We start from the raw sequence: 6,811 nt of genomic DNA on the forward strand, positions 1-6,811 counted from the left end.
CACGCCCTGAGCCGAAGGCAGACGCTTAACCACTGTGCCACCCAGGTGCCCCTAAGCGCAACAAATTTCATAAGTGCTTTTCCCTCCAGAATGTTCTGCCACTGGCAGGACCTCTGGCTGCCTAGAAATGCCTTAATTTCAGTCCTTCTGGGGGAAGCAGGAGGCGGCTACCCTGGTGGGGCCCCAACGTGCCCCTTCTGTTACCCTGTCACTGTGCCCAGGAGCCCTCTGCAGGGAGAGTGGCGCCGGGCATCAGTGGGCCCGCACTGGCGGAGCAAGCAGACCCACCACCCACCAGGATGCCCGTGTGACTCGGGACATCAGCATTTCCAGCGCCATCTTCCCGACACTCTTCCTCCCTTCTTTTCAGGGTGAAAATAAGCCCTCCCCGCCTAGTCCCCCCACTGTCTATGGGGTGGGCCCGGAGAAGTCCCTTAGCTCACATGCACGGTGTGCTCTGTTCATGTGGGTGCANGCAGGCCAGGAGCCCTGCTCCAGTTCGTGGGTCCCCAGTCAACCCGCCTGCACTGGGTGGCCTGGCTTGTGCGGGAAGAGGGGGTCCCGGGCTTGGCGCCGTGGGCTGGGAGGGGGTTCCGCCCCACACCGTCCAGCAGGTGCACCGGCCCCACTTCTCTCTGCTCAGCCGCACTTCCCGGCCCTTCCCAGCCGAGCCCAGACTGTTGGAAAGGCTGTCTGCCTGGAGAGGAGGTGTCTCCGCAGTTTCCCCGCGCGTCTGTTTTCCAGAGCTGAGAGCCGGTGCGGGGTTCACGCGCTGCGCAGTCTGTTGTCTGCGTTGTAACTTCTCCACGTGTGGCTGTGCTGCTGGTGGGGATGATGCCGTTTAGAGCAGCAGACACACTGCGGATCCTGCCGTGACGGGGGGCCCATCCACCCTCCCCAACATCGACCCACTTCCTTAACGACCCTGCCTTTCCCAGGGACGGCCAGTCCCTAGGCATGATTCAGAGATTTCTGTCTAGAGCTCAGCGCAACAAATTTCTTTTTTTTTTTTTTAAAGATTTTATTTATTTATTTATTTGACAGAGATAGAGACAGCCAGCGAGAGAGGGAACACAAGCAGGGGGAGTGGGAGAGGAAGAAGCAGGCTCATAGTGGAGGAGCCCAATGTGGGGCTCGATCCCAGAACGCCGGGACCACGCCCTGAGCCGAAGGCAGACGCTTAACCACTGTGCCACCCAGGTGCCCCTAAGCGCAACAAATTTCATAAGTGCTTTTCCCTCCAGAATGTTCTGCCACTGGCAGGACCTCTGGCTGCCTAGAAATGCCTTAATTTCAGTCCTTCTGGGGGAAGCAGGAGGCGGCTACCCTGGTGGGGCCCCAGCGTGCCCCTTCTGTTACCCTGTCACTGTGCCCAGGAGCCCTCTGCAGGGAGAGTGGCGCTGGGCATCAGCNGGGCATCAGTGGGCCCGCACTGGCGGAGCAAGCAGACCCACCACCCACCAGGATGCCCGTGTGACTCGGGACATCAGCATTTCCAGCGCCATCTTCCCGACACTCTTCCTCCCTTCTTTTCAGGGTGAAAATAAGCCCTCCCCGCCTAGTCCCCCCACTGTCTATGGGGTGGGCCCGGAGAAGTCCCTTAGCTCACATGCACGGTGTGCTCTGTTCATGTGGGTGCAGCCCCGCGAAGATGTGCATTCTGGTGTATCAGACAGCACTCCTGCAAACACACACACACACACACACACACCTGTGTGGGCCTCCCTGCAGCCCCCAGACCCAGCGTGCCCATCACTTGTCCCCCTCAGACCGAGCGCATCCTGAGCTGAACCTGTGGCTGGCCCCCTGCCCCATCAGCCATCCTGGGAGACCCCCTAGTTGGTAGACAAGGAAAGGTCAAGGTTGGCTCTTCCTAAAGATGTTCTCGACCTGCGAGACGGGATCCACAGCTGTGGCCCATCAGGAGTGGGCGATGGCGTGACTGGAGGCCCCCCTCTCCCCATGCCAGCCACTCCCCCTGCCCCACTGCTCTGTGCTGTGTCTGTGTTTGTACACACAGCTGTGTGTACGTACGTGTCTACAAACAACACAGACACATCCTATAGCTTCCCTTTTGGGGCCTCAGTTTCCCTCCCGGAGCTCATGTTGCTTATCACCGTGCCGGGCCGGGGATTTATCACGGTAGGAGCCGAGCTGAGTCCCCAGGGCCGCGTGGTCACACTTGGAGGCCGAAGATTGCAGGGCAGGCTCACCTGGGCCCTGGCCCTCCCGGCCCCAACACCACATTACAGGGACTGTTTGCTTTCTGCTTCAGCTCTGTGGGCTGGAGGACCAGTGGGATTTCACTTGTGGTTCACATAATGAAGTAGGAACATTGCTGGACAAACAGCTCCAGTGTGCTTTCAAACAAGGGCTGGGTCACTGGGGTCACCTGCTGCAGAGAGCGCTCCCTGCACGTCGGGGACCCGATGTCCCCATATCCCTGAGCACACGGGGTGTGCAGGGACCCTCCACGCCGAGGGGAGCCCACAGGACCAGCCCTGTGCCCACTTCCGCCTGGCTGAGCTGGAGCGTAAACCTTGTCAAAACATTCATTGCCACTTAGCAGGCATGCCAGGCTCTTCCCATAACGAGGTAGCTAATTGAGAAGTGAGTCACCCGGGATGCGGCTTGTAGTAACGCTCCCGGGGAGCTGGGTCCCACCTTCCTTTGGTCCCTGGCCTGGCTGACATCCCCCCGTATCAGAGGACAACCTGCCACAGCCGCCTTGGGGCTCCCCCCTTGCAGACCGGACCGGGAGAGGCCAGGGGGTGCATCTGGTTCCTGCAGTGCCGCCCAAGGGGTGGCCGGTGCTGGGCATAGGAGAAACGGGGACNGCATAGGAGAAACGGGGATACATGCTTGGGGTCCCGGCAGGGGCACAGCACAGAGGGTCTGGACTCACCGTCTTGTCCCACTGTCTGCCAAAGCTCTTTCCTTAGGGCGCACGGTCACTCTGACCCCATGGCCTCCGCCTAGAGCTCCCTGGCTCCAGACCAGCCAGTCAGGCCTTCCGGGACATTTGGTCCCCACCTCCCCTGCCGGCCCCTCTAGGCCACACCCCGTCCTTGCCCCCACCCGCCAGATGTCCCGGCCACTGCGACCCTGGGTGGTGAGCCTGGGGCACCCCTGCCTGGGCCACTCTGCCTTCTCGCCGGTGCTCTCCTTCCCCTCCCCTGCAGGACCCAGCTCACCCTCCAGGAGCAGTGCTGAGGAGCACACGTGGCTTCCTGTGTGCTCGGGGCCTGGCTCCTGCACCAGTGGTGAGCAGACCCCCGGTGGCCACCTTGCCATTCTCTGTGCACTATCTGCACTCGGGCTCACATCCACCGCCCTTGATACAAGCTCCTGCAGCTCGATGTGCTCCGTGGATGCCGATAGAATAGAAAGGGGTCCGGCACCTCTGTTTGACTCCTGAGTGCCCTCTGGTCCAGGCATCTCTCCAGGGAAGGGGTGCCTGGGATGCCCAGGGAGAGGCGGGAGCAGACATGGGATACAGGTGCACAAGGCAGCTTCGTGGAGGACTGAGCTCTGCTGACCCCCCCTTTTTTGCCCCTGAGAGGATCACCTGGGGGTGCAGGAGGCGTCCGGGGGCGGGAAGGTCGCGAGGCAGGGCTCTGATGCCTTTCTCAGGTCGGAAGTGCAGGTGAACACTTACTGCTGCGCTGGGAGGCCCCGCAGGCCCTGGCGAATCTAACCGGTGGCCATCGGGTCCTGACTGGTCCCCGGGCCTGCACACTGGGCATGGTGTCCCTGGGGTGGGGTGATGTCGTGGCCCTGGATGGGGCAACGGGAACCCAGACAGAGCGGGGGAGCCTGGAGGGCCTCCTTTCTCTGCCTTGGAGCAGCGGGCGTGAGCAGGACGGTGAGCCTGCCCCGTCTCGCCTCAGCTCCCGTGCTGGCTCCCAGGCCGGTGTGCTTGTCTGTGGGAGCAGTGCTGCCGGCCACCTTGTGGGTTCTGCAGGGCAGGACGACGGCGGGTCCCCCTACGCTCCGGGCACGCTGGGCCCCAGCACGGCATTGCAGGGGCTGACAGCTCCAGAATGTCTTCCGAGAGGCTGCAGGGATGCGGGTGGAGTAAGCAGGGCTCTGAACTTTTAGGGGCAGCCCTTCCCCTGGTGGATCCCACCCAGTCCCACCTATCTTGTCTTCCCGTCTTGAACTTCAAGGCGGAGGGGCCGGTCCGTGCCGCACAGGGGCTCCCCTGTGTCCTTGCTGACCGCCGTGAGGGCTGATTTCTCACGCTCTTGCTTCTGCGGTTTGCTTGAGAGTTCAGGAGCAGCGGGCCGGCTGCCGTCTCGAGTTCGCTTACTGGCTTTGAAAGCCCTTTGGATGGCACAGGCTGGCGGAGTCCTCCTGGCTTGGTCGGCCTGGCGGGAAACCAGGTGGCTCGGAGCTGTGTGCCGAGGTCCGCTGTCTCCTGTGGACGGGCAGTCGGGGCAGAGTCGGGGAGAAATGCGTTTGCTGTCTTTGCAGCACCTGATTGGATGGGTTGATGGAATGTGGAGGAAAGCTGGTGTAAGCACTCCCGTAACCTCGAAGCTTTGGGGTTCCGTGGGGGGGGGGTTGAGCAGCTCAGTCGAGCGCTTTCGCAGTGCGATTTTTTCCGTTAAGATGCTAATCCCTTGGAAGCTGTCTTAAATGCCGTTGGACTCACATGAGTGGCCTCTCTTTCAAAAAAGCACTTTGGCTCTATTTTTAAATTATTTTTCTCCCGTAGTATCCATTACCTGATAGCGCCTCCCCAGATAGAGCTAAATACCATTAACGGCTTGTGTAGGACTTGTGTTAATTAATTGATGCTAATTTATGTTCCTCAGCTTTGCGTGGCAGTGGGGGAAACATGTGGGCCACGGGAGCCACACAGGGCCTTCTGTGGGCTTCCGTGCACTCACTGTGTTTCCCTTCGTCACCGGCTTCTTTGGGGGGGGCTCTGCTGCTTGGAGGAATGCTCCGTGTGGGGAGACCCATCACGACCTTGAGCTCCCAGCTCCCCCAGGAGGGTCACCTGGAGAACCGGCCGGGGTGGCATCTGATTGAACACGTCATTGGTGTCATGAAAACGTGGCCTAGCGCCCGGGGTGCCAGGAACCCTGCTGTCCCATCCGGCCACACCACACAGACTCCATGCGAAGTTCTCCAGACCCAGACTCTGGAGCAGGCTGTAGTGAAGCCCCGACGGTTTCTGAGCGCCACCGACGTGGGACGGGAGCTCCCCAAACTACGAGCGGAGCTTACCTCGGAAAGTGCCTGGGACATTGGAGGTAGGTGGGCGGCCGGTGGCTTTTCAAGTCCGTTCTGTGGGACACGGGTCATTGCCACCTTACACGCCAGCCTCTCCGACGTCGTTGTTGTCAAAATTGGTGCGTTGTTCATAGAAATGCATTTGCCGATCCGGTCCTGGTCAGCGTTTGGTTCTTTGTGTCCGTCCTCATCTTGGGGTTCTGACGTGGAAAGGGAAGCATTTCCTAAAGATGGCAGGCACATGAAGCCCCGACCGAGCGGCCGGGGGCCTCCAGCCCCGATGCCCACAAGCTGGTGAAGGTGTGCTCGCCACCTCTCGGAGGCCATGGTCATGGAGGTCGGCAGGATGCCCCTCACGGTCATGCTCTCGGGGCTCAGATGGCTTCCATCTGTTGCACCCTGGGAAGTGACTGGGACCCCCAGAGACGGGGGGGGGGGCCTTTGTCCACTCAGCACGCCAGCATTACCTGCTGTGGCCTGGATGGTACGGGGAGGTGAGCGTGCTGATGGGGACCTGGACCCCTAGGGGAAGAGGCTTCCCACACTCCACAGGCCAGGCCTGGAACCTTCCTCACCATATTCACAGCCGGGGGGTGGCCCCCCAAACCTGAGACCCGGTTTGCTCTCTCTCTATTCTTGGGGCCAGTGATGGGGCGGGGCCACTTCAGAGAAACAGAGGAGCAAGATTTGGCACCATCGAGCAGATGTGTGAGCTAGAAAGTTCCTTGGGGGTAGACCAGGCCACCCGTGGTGGGGGGGTGACGCTCGGTCCTGCCGCGTGGGGCTGAAGCCCAGTGAGGCCATCTCCCTGGTGGGGACGTGGGCTCTGAGGTGGACGTGCCCCGGCTCCCGCTCACGGTGGCAGGAAGGACCTCTGCCAGGCCCGGGGCTCCCCTGACCCCCAACTGGGGCTGGTTCAGAAGTACGGTCATGCCAGGGGCAGCCGCTGCACAGGGTACAGGGACCCTGAGAGCAAACAGAGGCCTGTGTCTCATCTGAGCCTCTGGAGCCTCTCGGGGCCTGGGCAGCGAAGGGGTGATGCGTGCAGGGACAGGAGTACCCTGGTGTCTCTCCATGTGGCTGGGAAATGAGGCAGGCCCCAGCGTGTCTGCAGGTCAGAGGTGAAAAGTGCCTCCAAGGTCTCCAGTTCACGTGAACGGACCCGTGGACTGTAGAAGGACCTCTTTCTATGATGTTGGTCTTGGATTTCTTACTGTTGCAAAGCGGGGATGGGGAAGACATAACTCAGCTTTAGTGCCTCCCACCCCCCGAGACACCCCCATGGGCCATGGCGTTCTCGGGGCTGCCGGACAAGGGAGAGGCCAGAGGGCTGGAGGAGCTGGTGCCACCAGGCGGGACGCGGCTCTGCACTCGGGGTAACCAGAGCCTCTGCGGGTCGGATTTCCGCTGCAGTGGCTGCTGCCTCAGTACGTTCTCCCTGTGACACAGATGACGCATTGTGGAAAGTTCGAGAGCTGACCCGGGAGTCCAGGGAGGGCTCCTGCTGGCCTGCGGTCCTGCGAGCTCTCCCGGAGGCTCCGCCGTTGGACCTGAGGGCCTCTAGCCC

This window comes from Ailuropoda melanoleuca, chromosome 15, assembly GCF_002007445.2.
Source record: "Ailuropoda melanoleuca isolate Jingjing chromosome 15, ASM200744v2, whole genome shotgun sequence".
Classification (NCBI taxonomy): domain Eukaryota; kingdom Metazoa; phylum Chordata; class Mammalia; order Carnivora; family Ursidae; genus Ailuropoda; species Ailuropoda melanoleuca.